The sequence below is a fragment of the Pseudophryne corroboree genome, chromosome 11, assembly GCF_028390025.1.
Source record: "Pseudophryne corroboree isolate aPseCor3 chromosome 11, aPseCor3.hap2, whole genome shotgun sequence".
NCBI lineage: Eukaryota > Metazoa > Chordata > Amphibia > Anura > Myobatrachidae > Pseudophryne > Pseudophryne corroboree.
This window is the reverse complement of record NC_086454.1, coordinates 178,407,633-178,424,343: the sequence shown is the minus strand read 5'-3', so window position 1 is coordinate 178,424,343 and position 16,711 is coordinate 178,407,633. Positions and strand designations below refer to the sequence as shown.

The 16,711-nt window shown below is 37.4% G+C and overlaps 14 non-coding genes across 14 annotated transcripts; all 14 read left to right on the top strand.

The window, feature by feature from the left end:
- Positions 1 to 2,642: 2,642 nt before the first annotated feature.
- TRNAS-CGA (transfer RNA serine (anticodon CGA)) lies at positions 2,643 to 2,724 on the top strand. Its single transcript has one exon. It is a non-coding gene; the product is annotated as a tRNA-Ser (tRNA).
- Positions 2,725 to 4,538: 1,814 nt separating this feature from the next.
- TRNAS-UGA (transfer RNA serine (anticodon UGA)) lies at positions 4,539 to 4,620 on the top strand. The gene has a single exon. It is a non-coding gene; the product is annotated as a tRNA-Ser (tRNA).
- A 169-nt stretch (positions 4,621 to 4,789) lies between these two features.
- TRNAS-UGA (transfer RNA serine (anticodon UGA)) lies at positions 4,790 to 4,871 on the top strand. Its single transcript has one exon. It is a non-coding gene; the product is annotated as a tRNA-Ser (tRNA).
- A 2,070-nt stretch (positions 4,872 to 6,941) lies between these two features.
- TRNAS-CGA (transfer RNA serine (anticodon CGA)) lies at positions 6,942 to 7,023 on the top strand. Its single transcript has one exon. It is a non-coding gene; the product is annotated as a tRNA-Ser (tRNA).
- An 859-nt stretch (positions 7,024 to 7,882) lies between these two features.
- TRNAS-UGA (transfer RNA serine (anticodon UGA)) lies at positions 7,883 to 7,964 on the top strand. The gene has a single exon. It is a non-coding gene; the product is annotated as a tRNA-Ser (tRNA).
- A 168-nt stretch (positions 7,965 to 8,132) lies between these two features.
- On the top strand, positions 8,133 to 8,214 carry TRNAS-UGA (transfer RNA serine (anticodon UGA)). Its single transcript has one exon. It is a non-coding gene; the product is annotated as a tRNA-Ser (tRNA).
- A 1,069-nt stretch (positions 8,215 to 9,283) lies between these two features.
- TRNAS-UGA (transfer RNA serine (anticodon UGA)) lies at positions 9,284 to 9,365 on the top strand. Its single transcript has one exon. It is a non-coding gene; the product is annotated as a tRNA-Ser (tRNA).
- A 168-nt stretch (positions 9,366 to 9,533) lies between these two features.
- TRNAS-UGA (transfer RNA serine (anticodon UGA)) lies at positions 9,534 to 9,615 on the top strand. Its single transcript has one exon. It is a non-coding gene; the product is annotated as a tRNA-Ser (tRNA).
- A 1,068-nt stretch (positions 9,616 to 10,683) lies between these two features.
- On the top strand, positions 10,684 to 10,765 carry TRNAS-UGA (transfer RNA serine (anticodon UGA)). Its single transcript has one exon. It is a non-coding gene; the product is annotated as a tRNA-Ser (tRNA).
- A 2,498-nt stretch (positions 10,766 to 13,263) lies between these two features.
- On the top strand, positions 13,264 to 13,345 carry TRNAS-AGA (transfer RNA serine (anticodon AGA)). The gene has a single exon. It is a non-coding gene; the product is annotated as a tRNA-Ser (tRNA).
- An 870-nt stretch (positions 13,346 to 14,215) lies between these two features.
- TRNAS-GGA (transfer RNA serine (anticodon GGA)) lies at positions 14,216 to 14,297 on the top strand. Its single transcript has one exon. It is a non-coding gene; the product is annotated as a tRNA-Ser (tRNA).
- An 870-nt stretch (positions 14,298 to 15,167) lies between these two features.
- On the top strand, positions 15,168 to 15,249 carry TRNAS-UGA (transfer RNA serine (anticodon UGA)). Its single transcript has one exon. It is a non-coding gene; the product is annotated as a tRNA-Ser (tRNA).
- Positions 15,250 to 15,418: 169 nt separating this feature from the next.
- On the top strand, positions 15,419 to 15,500 carry TRNAS-CGA (transfer RNA serine (anticodon CGA)). The gene has a single exon. It is a non-coding gene; the product is annotated as a tRNA-Ser (tRNA).
- Positions 15,501 to 16,161: 661 nt separating this feature from the next.
- Positions 16,162 to 16,243, top strand: TRNAS-UGA (transfer RNA serine (anticodon UGA)). The gene has a single exon. It is a non-coding gene; the product is annotated as a tRNA-Ser (tRNA).
- The last annotated feature ends 468 nt before the right edge of the window (positions 16,244 to 16,711 follow it).

The window sequence follows — 16,711 nt, the reverse complement described above, 5'->3', positions numbered from 1 at the left end:
AGGCACGATGGGCTTTGTTTTTTGCTCGCTTTAATTTTTTGATAACATATCGCCCTGGGTCAAAAAACATCAAGGCTGATGCGCTCTCGCGGAGTTTTGCTCCAATCCAGGAGACCACCGAGGAGCCGTTGCCCATTGTTTCCCCATCATGTATTAAAGTGGGCATTACCCAGGACCTCTTATCATTAGTCCTTAGAGCACAGGAGCAGGCTCCTCCAGACCTTCCGGTAGGTCTTTTGTTTGTGCCTCCTAGGTTAAGACAGCGAGTGTTCCTGGAATTCCATGCCAAGAAGTCGGCAGGTCACCCGGGTATTGCCAGAACTCGGGAGTTGCTATCTAGGGCGGTGTGGTGGCCCTCGGTGGCTAAGGATGTGGATCAGTGGGTTCGGGCATGTGACATCTGTGCCCGAAATAAGACTCCTAGAGGGGTTCCTGTTGGCCCATTACATCCACTCTCTATCCCATCTAAGCCATGGACCCACATTTCAATGGATTTTGTGGTGGACTTGCCCAAATCCTCGGGGATGACAGCCATCTGGGTTGTCGTTGACAGGTTTTCGAAGATGGCGCACTTCGTTCCACTGGTTGGGCTGCCATCAGCCAGACGCCTGTCTGAATTATTTATGCTGCATGTTGTGCGTCTCCACGGGTTGCCACTTGATGTGGTCTCTGACCGCGGATCCCAGTTTGTGGCCAAATTCTGGAGGGCATTTTGTTCCGATCTCCAGATTTCTGTCAGCTTGTCGTCAGGCTACCATCCGCAGTCTAATGGGCAGACTGAAAGGGTGAACCAGTCCTTGGAGCAGTTCCTCAGGTGTTATGTCTCCAAGTGTCAGACTGACTGGGTTGCTCATCTGTCCATGGCGGAGTTTGCCTATAACAACGCGGCTCACTCTGCTACAGGGATCTCTCCCTTCCTTTGTGTGTATGGGCATCATCCTAAGGCCAATTCTTTTGACCCCCTGGACTCCACGCCTGGTGGTTCCTCTGTGGTTTCGGTCCTTAGAGGTATTTGGCGGAAAGTGAAGAAAGCCCTTGTGTCTGTGTCATTAGTGACCAAAAGGGTTTTTGATAAGCGGAAAAGACCCTGCAGCTTCAAATTAGGAGACTTCGTCTGGTTGTCTACCAAGAATTTGAAGTTGAGACAGCCATCTCATAAGTTAGGGCCCCGGTTCATCGGCCCTTATAAGATCACCAGGGTTATCAATCCGGTGGCATTTCAGTTAGATCTGCCCCGTTCTTTGGGTATCAATAAAACATTTCATTGTTCCCTTTTAAAACGGGCGATTAGTAATCCTTCTACCAGTGGAAGACCTTCCCCTCTTCTGATACGTGGCCAGAGGGAGTTTGTTGTTGAAAGGATTCTTGACTCCAAGGTGGTTCGGGGTCGGCTGTCATTTTTGGTGCACTGGAAGGGGTATGGCCCGGAGGAGCGGTCGTGGGTGCGCAGTTGTGATCTTCATGCCCCCAGACTGATACGCTCTTTCTTCTCGCAGTTCCCCGATAAACCCGGTGGTAGGGGTTCTTTGACCCCTCGTCAGAGGGGGGGTACTGTTAGGGTCTCCTGCCCTGTGCTGCCACGTCGTCATGGCAACCGGGAGACAAGTGCTAGTGGAGTAACCTGAGCGCAGCTGATACTCCGGTTCGGGTCTTTTGCTGTGCAGTGGTTATAGGCTCTGTGCACGGCAGGGGATCCGGTGCTGGTTTTTGTGCTCACAGTCTGTGAGGTCTGAGTGGGGCGTGGACAGCACCTGCTTTATAAGGCCTCTTTTCAGGGTAAGCAGATGCTGCTGAATCTTTGTTGGTTAGTCAGTTCATGAACGTTAGCCAGTACTGTGTAGCTTTGTATTTGTTTGTTGCTTACTGCAAATAGGCCTGGGAATTTGGTATTACACTCTGCCAATCCAGACCTAGCAGTAAGACTGGAGTCAGTCGTTTAGCTTGCTGGGGTTCTGTTACTACTCTGTGAACTTAGCAAGTTTGCGGCTGTATTCTAAGACTTGCCTGTCTAATCCTGTCTCACTGTGCTAGGTGTCAGGGGTCAGTTTAGTGGCAGTAAGCTAAAACCTGTGCACTGCAAGTGAGAATTAGGATTGTGGAGATTCTCCTTGTGTCTATCATTCCATCTCTGACCAAGGAGTTTACTGCCACACCCGTTGGTAACCCTTTAGGGTTTTGCTGTTGCCCTTAGCAACAGCATTTCGGGTACTCTACGTATTAAAACACAACATCTTGCTTTTTCCATCTTAGCAGTTCTAATACAAGGGAGATACCCAGTTCCTTAGCCTCTGGGCTTCTCTGTTCACTTTGTGTGTATTTTGTTACCCTATCACCTTCTGTGTACGTTATGTCATATCCCCCAGTTTGTCTGTGAGTCCATCTGTTTTGCATAACAGTTCAAACACCAGTACATTCCTGCAGACACTGGAGTGCATAACAGTTCTGACACCAGTACTTTCCTGCTGGCACTGGTGTGCATAACATTATGAATGTAGAAAGCTAAGCTCATTTGTCCTTGATAACTTTATTTTCCATGAAACTAATGTAGCTTTTACATTTCCCAAAGTTTAACTTAATGTAGAAGCTAGCAAAAAAGGAAAACAATGATTTTGCACACAGCTTGGTGATGAAACAGCATTAAGGTAGCTGTGGCCGAGTGGTTAAGGCGATGGACTCGAAATCCATTGGGGTATCCCCGCACAGATTCAAATCCTGTCAGCTACGTTTGCTTTTCAAGCTGGTTTAACAACTAAATGCATTCAAGATGAAGAGAATCAAAGCATGTTATGTTTAAGAATTGAGTTATCAATCTCAGCCTAGCTCACCTACATATATATCCTGTTTTACAATGGACTTCTTTTTAAACCAGATAATCTCAGACAGTGTCTTCCTGCATTCTATGTACATGCTTGTGACCTTGTATAAATGTTTCCCAGTGGCAACTTGTGCATGCAGATTCTTTCTATCTGGATTTACAGCTGTAGAGATGTAATGAAAGGTAAGAAAAAACGTCTGGTAATCAACAAACTATTAATTGTGCAGTGTCAGTTATTATAATTCCAAACTTTATTAAGGAATAGACCATAGGTTATCAAACTCAGTCCTCAGGACCCCACACAGTGTATGTTTTGCAGGTAACCCAGCAGGTGCACAGGTGTATTAATTACTCACTGACACATTTTAAGAGGTCCACTTGTGGAGCTAATTATTTACTTGTGGTTCTGCGAGGAGACCTGCAAAACATGCACTGTGTGCGGTTCTGAGGACCGAGTTTGAGAACCTGTGGAATAGACCAATGAAAAACCTAATATATTTTAAATGATTATTATTTGATAAAATGTCCGTAAAATATACAGTACAGTTCATGAGCACTGGTGTTGATGTTAAAGGCTCTGATTTCTAATTAATTTAGTACAAGATCAAAAGTCCTTGACACCTAAATTTGACATTTAACTATACTAGCTATTATATTTCACAAAGTTTATATATTAATATTGAAGCAAATGAAAATAAAATGCATCAGCTATTGCTGCCAACAGGAAAAATGTTTTGATTTCCACGTAGCACCATCCAATCGATGTCAGGTAGTTGTGGCCGAGTGGTTAAAACGATATACTTGAAATCCATTGGGGTTTCCCCGCGCAGATTCAAATCCTGCCAGCTACGTACTGCTTTTTATGCATGTAGAAAGCTAAGCTTATTTGTCCTTGATAACTTTATTTTCCATTAAACTAAAGTAGCTTTTACATTTTCCAAAGTTTAACTTAATGTAAAAGCTACCAAAAAATAAAAACATTGATTTTGCACACAGCTTGTCAGTGAAACAACATTAAGGTAGTTGTGGCCGAGTGGTTAAGGTGATGGACTCGAAATCCATTTGCTTTTCAAGCTGGTTTAAAAACAAAATGCATTCAAGATGAAGAGAATCAAAGCATGTTATGTTTAAGAATTGAGTTCTCAATCTCACCTTAGCTCACCTACATATATATCCTGTTTTACAATGGACTTCTTTTTAAACCAGATAATCTCAGACAATGTATTCCTGCATTCTATGTACATGCTTAAGACCTTGTATAAATGATTCCAAGTGGCAACTTGTGCATGCAGATTCTTTTTATCTGGATTTACAGCTGTAGAGATGTAATAAAAGGTAAGAAAAAATGTCTGGTAATCAACAAACTATTAATTGTGCAGTGTCAGTTGTTATAATTCTAAACTTTTTATTAAGGAATAGACCAATGAAAAACCTAATATATTTTAAATGATTATTATTTGATAAAATGTCTGTAAAATGTACAATATGGTTCATGAGCACTGGTGTTGGCATGGTGTGATGTTAAAGGCTCCGATTTCTAATTAATTTAGTACAAGATCAAAAGTCCTTGACACTTATATTTGACCCTTAAACTATACTAGCTATTTTATTTCACAAAGTTTATATATTACTATTGAAGCAAATTAAAATAAAATGCATCAGATATTTCTGCCAACAGGAAAAATGTTTTGATTTCCAAGTAGCACCAGCCAATCAAGGTGAGGTAGTTGTGGCCGTGTGGTTGAGGCAATGGGCTTGAAATCCATTGGGGTTTCCCTGCGCAGGTTCAAATCCTGCCATCTACGTACTGCTTTTTATGCATGTAGAAAGCTAAGCTCATTTGTCCTTGATAACTTTTGTTTTCCATGAAACTAATGTAGCTTTTACATTTTCCAAAGTTTAACTTAATGTAGAAGCTACCAAAAAAGGAAAACATTGATTTTGCACACAGCTTGTTAATTAAACAACATTAAGGTAGCTGTGGCCGAGTGGTTAAGGCGATGGACTTGAAATCCATTGGGGTATCCCTGCACAGGTTCAAATCCTGTCAGCTACGTTCGCTTTTCAAGCTGGTTTAAAAACTAAATGCATTCAAGATGAAGAGAATCAAAGCATGTTATGTTTAAGAATTGAGTTATCAATCTCAGCTTAGCTCACCTACATATATATCCTGTTTTACAATGGACTTCTTTTTAAACCAGATAATCTCAGACAGTGTCTTCCTGCATTCTATGAACATGCTTGTGACCTTGTTTAAATGTTTCCCAGTGGCAACTTGTGCATGCAGATTCTTTCTATCTGGATTTACAGCTGTAGAGATGTAATGAAAGGTAAGAAAAAATGTCTGGTAATCAACAAACTATTAATTGTGCAGTGTCAGCTGTTATAATTCCAAACTTTATTAAGGAATAGACCATAGGTTCTCAAACTCAGTCCTCAGGACCCCACACAGTGCATGTTTTGCAGGTAACCCAGCAGGTGCACAGGTGTTTTAATTACTCACTGACACTTTTTAAAAAGTCCACTTGTGGAGCTAATTATTTACTTGTGGTTCTGTGAGGAGACCTGCAAAACATGCACTGTGTGCGGTTCTGAGGACCGAGTTTGAGAACCTGTGGAATAGACCAATGAAAAACCTAATATATTTTAAATGATTATAATTTGATAAAATGTCCGTAAAATGTACAATACAGTTCATGAGCACTGGTGTTGGCATGGTGTGATGTTAAAGGCTCTGATTTCTAATTAATTTAGTACAAGATCAAAAGTCCTTGACACCTAAATTTGACATTAAACTATACTAGCTATTATATTTCACAAAGTTTATATATTAATATTGTAGCAAACTAAAATAAAATGCATCAGCTATTGCTGCCAACAGGAAAAATATTTTGATTTCCACGTAGCACCATCCAATCAAGGTCAGGTGGTTGTGGCTGAGTGGTTAAGGTGATGTCCTTGAAATCCATTGAGTTTCCCCGCACAGATTCAAATCCTGCCAGCTACGTACTGCTTTTTATGCATGTAGAAAGCTAAGCTCATTTGTCCTTGATAACTTTATTTTCCATTAAACTAAAGTAGCTTTTACATTTTCCAAAGTTTAAGTTAATGTAAAAGCTACCAAAAAATGAAAACATTGATTTTGCACACAGATTATCAGTGAAACAACATTAAGGTAGTTGTGGCCGAGTGGTTAAGGTGATGGACTCAAAATCCATTTGCTTTTCAAACTGGTTTAAAAACGAAATGCATTCAAGATGAAGAGAATCAAAGCATGTTATGTTTAAGAATTGAGTTATCAATCTCAGCTTAGCTCACCTACATATATATCCTGTTTTACAATGGACTTCTTTTTAAACCAGATAATCTCAGACAGTGTATTCCTGCATTCTATGTACATGCTAAAGACCTTGTATAAATGATTCCCAGTGGCAACTTGTGCATGCAGATTCTTTCCATCTGGATTTACAGCTGTAGAGATGTAATGAAAGGTAATAAAAAATGTCTGGTAATCAACAAACTATTAATTGTGCAGTGTCAGTAGTTATAATTCCAAACTTTATTAAGGAATAGACCAATGAAAAACCTAATATATTTTAAATGATTATTATTTGATAAAATGTCCGTAAAATGTACAATATGGTTCATGAGCACTGGTGTTGGCATGGTGTGATGTTAAAGGCTCCGATTTCTAATTAATTTAGTACAAGATCAAAAGTTTTTGACACTTATATTTGACCCTTAAACTATACTAGCTATTATATTTCACAAAGTTTATATATTAATATTGAAGCAAATTAAAATAAAATGCATCAGATATTTCTGCCAATAGGAAAAATGTTTTGATTTCCAAGTAGCACCGTCCAATCGAGGTCAGGTAGTTGTGGCCGAGTGGTTGAGGCAATGGGCTTTAAATCCATTGGGGTTTCCCCGCGCAGGTTCAAATCCTGCCATCTACGTACTGCTTTTTATGCATGTAGAAAGCTAAGCTCATTTGTCCTTGATAACTTTGTTTTCCATGAAACTAATGTAGCTTTTACATTTTCCAAAGTTTAACTAAATGTAGAAGCTACCAAAAAGGAAAACATTGATTTTGCACACAGCTTGTTAATGAAACAACATTAAGGTAGCTGTGGCCGAGTGGTTAAGGCAATGGACTCGAAATCCACTGGGGTATCCCCGCACAGGTTCAAATCCTGTCAGCTACGTTTGCTTTTCAAGCTGGTTTAAAAACGAAATGCATTCAAGATGAAGAGAATCAACGCATGTTATGTTTAAGAATTGAGTTATCAATCTCAGCTTAGCTCACCTACATATATATCCTGTTTAACAATGGACTTCTTTTTAAATCAGATAATCTCAGACAGTGTCTTCCTGCATTCTATGTACATGCTTGTGACCTTGTATAAATGTTTCCCAGTGGCAACTTGTGCATGCAGATTGTTTCTATCTGGATTTACAGCTGTAGAGATGTAATGAAAGGTAAGAAAAAATGTCTGGTAATCAACAAACTATTAATTGTGCAGTGTCAGTTGTTATAATTCCAAACTTTATTAAGGAATAGACCATAGGTTATCAAACTCAGTCCTCAGGACCCCACACAGTGTATGTTTTGCAGGTGCACAGGTGTATTAATTACTCACTGACACATTCTAAAAAGTCCACTTGTGGAGCTAATTATTTACTTGTGGTTCTGCAAGGAGACCTGCAAAACATGCACTGTGTGCGGTTCTGAGGACCGAGTTTGAGAACCTGTGGAATAGACCAATGAAAAACCTAAATTATTTAAAATTATTATTATTTGATAAAATGTCCGTAAAATGTACAATACAGTTCATGAGCACTGGTGTTGGCATGGTGTGATGTTAAAGGCTCCGATTTCTAATGAATTTAGTACAAGATCAAAAATCCTTGACACTTATATTTGACCCTGAAACTATACTAGCTATTATATTTCACAAAGTTTATATATTAATATTGAAGCAAATTAAAATAAAATGCATCAGATATTTCTGCCAACAGGAAAAATGTTTTGATTTCCAAGTAGCACCGTCCAATCGAGGTCAGGTAGTTGTGGCCGAGTGGTTGAGGCAATGGGCTTGAAATCCATTGGGGTTTCCCCGCGCAGGTTCAAATCCTGCCATCTACGTACTGCTTTTTATGATTGTAGAAAGCTAAGCTCATTTGTCCTTGATAACTTTATTTTCCATTAAACTAAAGTAGCTTTTACATTTCCCAAAGTTTAACTTAATATAGAAGCTACCAAAAAAGGAAAACATTGATTTTGCACACAGCTTGTTAATGAAACAACAATAAGGTAGTTGTGTCCGAGTGGTTAAGGCGATGGACTTGAAATCCATTGGGGTTTCCCCGCACAGATTCAAATCCTGCCAGCTACGTACTGCTTTTTATGCATTTAGAAAGCTAAGCTCATTTGTCCTTGATAACTTTATTTTCCATTAAACTAAAGTAGCTTTTACATTTTCCAAAGTTTAACTTAATGTAAAAGCTACCAAAAAATGAAAACATTGATTTTGCACACAGCTTGTCAGTGAAACAACATTGAGGTAGTTGTGGCCGAGTGGTTAAGGTGATGGACTCGAAATCCATTTGCTTTTCAAGCTGGTTTAAAAACGAAATGCATTCAAGATGAAGAGAATCAAAGCATGTTATGTTTAAGAATTGAATTATCAATCTCAGTTTAGCTCACCTACATATATATCCTGTTTTACAATGGACTTCTTTTTAAACCAGATAATCTCAGACAGTGTATTCCTGCATTCTATGTACATGCTTAAGACCTTGTATAAATGATTCCCAGTGGCAACTTGTGCATGCAGATTCTTTCTATCTGGATTTACAGCTGTAGAGATGTAATGAAAGGTAAGAAAAAATGTCTGGTAATCAACAAACTATTAATTGTGCAGTGTCAATTGTTATAATTCCAAACTTTATTAAGGAATAGACCATAGGTTATCAAACTCAGTCCTCAGGACCCCACACAGTGTATGTTTTGCAGGTGCACAGGTGTATTAATTACTCACTGACACATTCTAAAAAGTCCACTTGTGGAGCTAATTATTTACTTGTGGTTCTGCAAGGAGACCTGCAAAACATGCACTGTGTGCGGTTCTGAGGACCGAGTTTGAGAACCTGTGGAATAGACCAATGAAAAACCTAAATTATTTAAAATTATTATTATTTGATAAAATGTCCGTAAAATGTACAATACAGTTCATGAGCACTGGTGTTGGCATGGTGTGATGTTAAAGGCTCCGATTTCTAATGAATTTAGTACAAGATCAAAAATCCTTGACACTTATATTTGACCCTGAAACTATACTAGCTATTATATTTCACAAAGTTTATATATTAATATTGAAGCAAATTAAAATAAAATGCATCAGATATTTCTGCCAACAGGAAAAATGTTTTGATTTCCACGTAGCACCGTCCAATCGAGGTCAGGTAGTTGTGGCCGAGTGGTTGAGGCAATGGGCTTGAAATCCATTGGGGTTTCCCCGCGCAGGTTCAAATCCTGCCATCTACGTACTGCTTTTTATGATTGTAGAAAGCTAAGCTCATTTGTCCTTGATAACTTTATTTTCCATTAAACTAAAGTAGCTTTTACATTTCCCAAAGTTTAACTTAATATAGAAGCTACCAAAAAAGGAAAACATTGATTTTGCACACAGCTTGTTAATGAAACAACAATAAGGTAGTTGTGTCCGAGTGGTTAAGGCGATGGACTTGAAATCCATTGGGGTTTCCCCGCACAGATTCAAATCCTGCCAGCTACGTACTGCTTTTTATGCATGTAGAAAGCTAAGCTCATTTGTCCTTGATAACTTTATTTTCCATTAAACTAAAGTAGCTTTTACATTTTCCAAAGTTTAACTTAATGTAAAAGCTACCAAAAAATGAAAACATTGATTTTGCACACAGCTTGTCAGTGAAACAACATTGAGGTAGTTGTGGCCGAGTGGTTAAGGTGATGGACTCGAAATCCATTTGCTTTTCAAGCTGGTTTAAAAACGAAATGCATTCAAGATGAAGAGAATCAAAGCATGTTATGTTTAAGAATTGAATTATCAATCTCAGTTTAGCTCACCTACATATATATCCTGTTTTACAATGGACTTCTTTTTAAACCAGATAATCTCAGACAGTGTATTCCTGCATTCTATGTACATGCTTAAGACCTTGTATAAATGATTCCCAGTGGCAACTTGTGCATGCAGATTCTTTCTATCTGGATTTACAGCTGTAGAGATGTAATGAAAGGTAAGAAAAAATGTCTGGTAATCAACAAACTATTAATTGTGCAGTGTCAGTTGTTATAATTCCAAACTTTATTAAGGAATAGACCATAGGTTATCAAACTCAGTCCTCAGGACCTCACACATTGTATGTTTTGCAGGTGCACAGGTGTATTAATTACTGACTGACACATTTTAAAAAGTCCACTTGTGGAGCTAATTATTTACTTGTGGTTCTGCAAGGAGACCTGCAAAACATGCACTGTGTGCGGTTCTGAGGACCGGGTTTGAGAACCTGTGGAATAGACCAATGAAAAACCTAATATATTTTAAATGATTAAGATTTGATAAAATGTCCGTAAAATGTACAATACAGTTCATGAGCACTAGTGTTGGCATGGTGTGATGTTAAAGGCTCTGATTTCTAATTAATTTAGTGCAAGATCAAAAGTCCTTCACACCTAAATTTGACATTAAACTATACTAGCTATTATATTTCACAAAGTTTATATATTAATATTGAAGCAAATTAAAATAAAATGCATCAGCTATTGCTGCCAACAGGAAAAATGTTTTGATTTCCACGTAACACCACACAATCTATGCCAGGTAGTTGTGACCGAGTGGTTAAGGCGATGGACTTGAAATCCGTTGGGGTTTCCCTGTGCAGGTTCAAATCCTGCCAACTACGTACTGCTTTTTATGCATGTAGAAAGCTAAGCTCATTTGTCCTTGATATCTTTATTTTCCATTAAACTAAAGTAGCTTTTACATTTCCCAAAGTTTATCTTAATGTAAAAGCTACCAAAAAAGGAAAACATTGATTTTGCACACAGCTTGTCAGTGAAACAACATTAATGCATACTTGCTTACCTGACCCTCTTCATGAGGGAGAAAATGCTCTGTTCCTGGACTTTCCTGGTAATGTATGATTGCCATCACCTGTGGTGAGCTAGGTAATTGATAAGAAAGGTGTTTCACCACAGGTGATGGCAATCATACATTACCAGGAAAGTCCAAGAACAGAGCATTTTCTCCCTCATGGACAGGGTTAGGTAGGCAAGTATGCATTAAGGTAGTTGTGACCGAGTGGTTAAGGTGATGGACTCGAAACCCATTTGCTTTTCAAGCTGGTTTAAAAACAAAATGCATTCAAGATGAAGAGAATCAAAGCATGTTATGTTTAAGAATTGAGTTATCAATCTCAGCTTAGCTCACCTACATATATATCCTGTTTTACAATGGACTTCTTTTTAAACCAGATAATCTCAGACAGTGTCTTCCTGCATTCTATGTACATGCTTGTGACCTTGTATAAATGTTTCCCAGTGGCAACTTGTGCATGCAGATTCTTTTTATCTGGATTTACAGCTGTAGAGATGTAATGAAAGGTAAGAAAAAATGTCTGGTAATCAACAAACTATTAATTGTGCAGTGTCAGTTGTTATAATTCCAAACTTTATTAAGGAATAGACCATAGGTTCTCAAACTCAGTCCTCAGGACCCCACACAGTGCATGTTTTGCAGGTAACCCAGCAGGTGCACAGGTGTATTAATTACTCACTGACACATTTTAAAAAGTCCACTTGTGGAGCTAATTATTTACTTGTGGTTCTGCAAGGAGACCTCCAAAACATGCACTGTGTGGGGTTCTGAGGACCGAGTTTGAGAACCTGTGGAATAGACCAATGAAAAACCTAATATATTTTAAATGATTATTATTTGATAAAATGTCCGTAAAATGTACAATACATTTTATGAGCACTGGTGTTGGCATGGTGTGATGTTAAAGGCTCTGATTTCTAATTAATTTAGTACAAGATCAAAAGTTCTTGACACCTAAATTTGACATTTAATTATACTAGCTATTATATTTCACAAAGTTTATATATTAATATTGAAGCAAATTAAAATAAAATGCATCAGCTATTGCTGCCAACAGGAAAAATGTTTTGATTTCCACGTAGCACCATTCAATCGAGGTCAGGTAGTTGTGGCCAAGTGGTTAAGGCGATGGCCTTGACATCCATTGCAGTTTCCCCACGCAGGTTCAAATCCTGCCAGCTACATACTGCTTTTTATGCATGTAGAAAGCTAAGCTCATTTGTCCTTGATAACTTTATTTTCCATTAAACTAAAGTAGCTTTTACATTTTCCAAAGTTTAACTTAATGTAAAAGATACCAATAAATGAAAAATTTGATTTAGCACACAGCTTGTCAGTGAAACAACATTAAGGTAGTTGTGGCCGAGTGTTTAAGGTGATGGACTCGAAATCCATTTGCTTTTCATGCTGGTTTAAAAACGAAATGCATTCAAGATGAATAGAATTAAAGCATGTTATGTTTAAGAATTGAGTTATCAATCTTAGCTTAGCTCACCTACATATATATCCTGTTTTACAATGGACTTCTTTTTAAACCAGATAATCTCAGACAGTGTATTCCTGCATTCTATGTACATGCTTAAGACCTTGTATAAATGATTCCCAGTGGCAACTTGTGCATGCAGATACTTTCTATCTGGATTTACAACTGTAGAGATGTAATGAAAGGTAAGAAAAAATGTCTGGTAATCAACAAACTATTAATTGTGCAGTGTCAGTTGTTATAATTCCAAACTTTATTAAGGAATAGACCAATGAAAAACCTAATATATTTTAAATGATTATTATTTAATAAAATGTCCGTAAAATGTACAATATGGTTCATGAGCACTGGTGTTGGCATGGTGTGATGTTAAAGGCTCCGATTTCTAATTAATTTAGTACAAGATCAAAAGTCCTTGACACTTATATTTGACCCTTAAACTATACTAGCTATTATATTTCACAAAGTTTATATATTAATATTGAAGCAAATTAAAATAAAATGCATCAGATATTTCTGCCAACAGGAAAAATGTTTTGATTTCCAAGTAGCACCGTCCAATCGAGGTCAGGTAGTTGTGGCCGAGTGGTTGAGGCAATGGGCTTTAAATCCATTGGGGTTTCCCCGCGCAGGTTCAAATCCTGCCATCTACGTACTGCTTTTTATGCATGTAGAAAGCTAAGCTCATTTGTCCTTGATAACTTTATTTTCCATGAAACTAATGTAGCTTTTACATTTCCCAAAGTTTAACTTAATATAGAAGCTACCAAAAAAGGAAAACATTGATTATGCACACAGCTTGTTAATGAAACAACAATAAGGTAGCTGTGGCCGAGTGGTTAAGGCGATGGACTAGAAATCCTTTGGGGTATCCCTGCACAGGTTCAAATCCTATCAGCTACGTTTGCTTTTCAAGCTGGTTTAAAAACGAAATGAATTCAAGATGAAGAGAATCAAAGCATGTTATGTTTAAGAATTGAGTTATCAATCTCAGCTTAGCTCACCTACATATATATCCTGTTTTACAATGGACTTCTTTTTAAACCATATAATCTCAGATAGTGTCTTCCTGCATTCTATGTACATGATTGTGACCTTGTATAAATGTTTCCCAGTGGCAACTTGTGCATGCAGATTCTTTCTATCTGGATTTACAGCTGTAGAGATGTAATGAAAGGTAAGAAAAAATGTCTGGTAATCAACAAACTATTAATTGTGCAGTGTCAGTTGTTATAATTCCAAACTTTATTAAAGAATAGACCATAGGTTCTCAAACTCAGTCCTCAGGACCCCACACAGTGCATGTTTTGCAGGTAACCCAGCAGGTGCACAGGTGTTTTAATTACTCACTGACACATTTTAAAAGGTCCACTTTTGGAGCTAATTATTTACTTGCGGTTCTGCGAGGAGACCTGCAAAACATGCACTGTGTGCAGTTCTGAGGACCGAGTTTGAAAACCTGTGGAATAGACCAATGAAAAACCTAATATATTTTAAATGATTATTATTTGATAAAATGTCCATAAAATGTACAATACAGTTCATGAGCACTGGTGCTGGCATGGTGTGATGTTAAAGGCTCTGATTTCTAATTAATTTAGTACAAGTTCAAAAGTCCTTGACACCTAAATTTGACATTAAACTATATTAGCTATTATATTTCACAAAGTTTAAATATTAATATTGAAGCAAATTAAAATAAAATGCATAAGCTATTGCTGCGAACAGGAAAAATGTTTTGAATTCCACGCAGCACCATCCACTCAAGTTTAGGTGGTTGTGGCCGAGTGGTTAGGGTGATGGACTGGAAATCCATTGGGGTTTCCCCGCACAGGTTCAAATCCTGCCAGCTACATACTGCTTTTTATGCATGTAGAAAGCTAAGCTCATTTGTCCTTGATAACTTTATTTTCCATTAAACTAAAGTAGCTTTAACATTTTCCAAAGTTTAAGTTAATGTAAAAGCTACCAAAAAATGAAAACATTGATTTTGCACACAGATTATCAGTGAAACAACATTAAGGTAGTTGTGGCCGAGTGGTTAAGGTGATGGACTCAAAATCCATTTGCTTTTCAAACTGGTTTAAAAACGAAATGCATTCAAGATGAAGAGAATCAAAGCATGTTATGTTTAAGAATTGAGTTATCAATCTCAGCTTAGCTCACCTACATATATATCCTGTTTTACAATGGACTTCTTTTTAAACCAGATAATCTCAGACAGTGTATTCCTGCATTCTATGTACATGCTAAAGACCTTGTATAAATGATTCCCAGTGGCAACTTGTGAATGCAGATTCTTTCCATCTGGATTTACAGCTGTAGAGATGTAATGAAAGGTAATAAAAAATGTCTGGTAATCAACAAACTATTAATTGTGCAGTGTCAGTAGTTATAATTCCAAACTTTATTAAGGAATAGACCAATGAAAAACCTAATATATTTTAAATGATTATTATTTGATAAAATGTCCGTAAAATGTACAATATGGTTCATGAGCACTGGTGTTGGCATGGTGTGATGTTAAAGGCTCCGATTTCTAATTAATTTAGTACAAGATCAAAAGTTTTTGACACTTATATTTGACCCTTAAACTATACTAGCTATTATATTTCACAAAGTTTATATATTAATATTGAAGCAAATTAAAATAAAATGCATCAGATATTTCTGCCAATAGGAAAAATGTTTTGATTTCCAAGTAGCACCAGCCAATCAAGGTGAGGTAGTTGTGGCCGAGTGGTTGAGGCAATGGGCTTGAAATCCATTGGGATTTCCCCGCGCAGGTTCAAATCCTGCCATCTACGTACTGCTTTTTATGCATGTAGAAAGCTAAGCTCATTTGTCCTTGATAACTTTTGTTTTCCATGAAACTAATGTAGCTTTTACATTTTCCAAAGTTTAACTTAATATAGAAGCTACCAAAAAAGGAAAACATTGATTTTGCACACAGCTTGTTAATGAAACAACAATAAGGTAGTTGTGTCCGAGTGGTTAAGGCGATGGACTCGAAATCCATTGGGGTATCCCCGCACAGGTTCAAATCCTGTCAGCTACGTTTGCTTTTCAAGCTGGTTTAAAAACGAAATGCATTCAAGATGAAGAGAATCAACGCATGTTATGTTTAAGAATTGAGTTATCAATCTCAGCTTAGCTCACCTACATATATATCCTGTTTTACAATGGACTTCTTTTTAAATCAGATAATCTCAGACAGTGTCTTCCTGCATTCTATGTACATGCTTGTGACCTTGTATAAGTGTTTCCCAGTGGCAACTTGTGCATGCAGATTGTTTCTATCTGGATTTACAGTTGTAGAGATGTAATGAAAGGTGAGAAAAAATGTCTGGTAATCAACAAACTATTAATTGTGCAGTGTCAGTTGTTATAATTCTAAACTTTTTATTAAGGAATAGACCAATGAAAAACCTAATATATTTTAAATGATTATTATTTGATAAAATGTCCGTAAAATGTACAATATGGTTCATGAGCACTGGTGTTGGCATGGTGTGATGTTAAAGGCTCCGATTTCTAATTAATTTAGTACAAGATCAAAAGTCCTTGACACTTATATTTGAACTTAAACTATACTAGCTATTATATTTCACAAAGTTTATATATTAATATTGAAGCAAATTAAAATAAAATGCATCAGATATTTCTGCCAACAGGAAAAATGTTTTGATTTCCAAGTAGCACAATCCAATCGAGGTCTGGTAGTTGTGGCCGAGTGGTTGAGGCAATGGGCTTGAAATCCATTGGGGTTTCCCCGCGCAGGTTCAAATACTGCCATCTACGTACTGCTTTTTATGCATGTAGAAAGCTAAGCTCATTTGTCCTTGATAACTTTTGTTTTCCATGAAACTAATGTAGCTTTTACATTTTCCAAAGTTTAACTTAATGTAGAAGCTACCAAAAAAGGAAAACATTGATTTTGCACACAGCTTGTTAATGAAACAATATTAAGGTAGCTGTGGCCGAGTGGTTAAGGCGATGGACTCTAAATCCATTGGGGTATCCCCGCACAGGTTCAAATCCTGTCAGCTACGTTTGCTTTTCAAGCTGGTTTAAAAACGAAATGCATTCAAGATGAAGAGAATCAAAGCATGTTATGTTAAAGAATTGAGTTATCAATCTCAGCTTAGCTCACCTACATATATATCCTGTTTTACAATGGACTTCTTTTTAAACCAGATAATCTCAGACAGTGTCTTCCTGCATTCTATGTACATGCTTGTGACCTTGTATAAATGTTTCCCAGTGGCA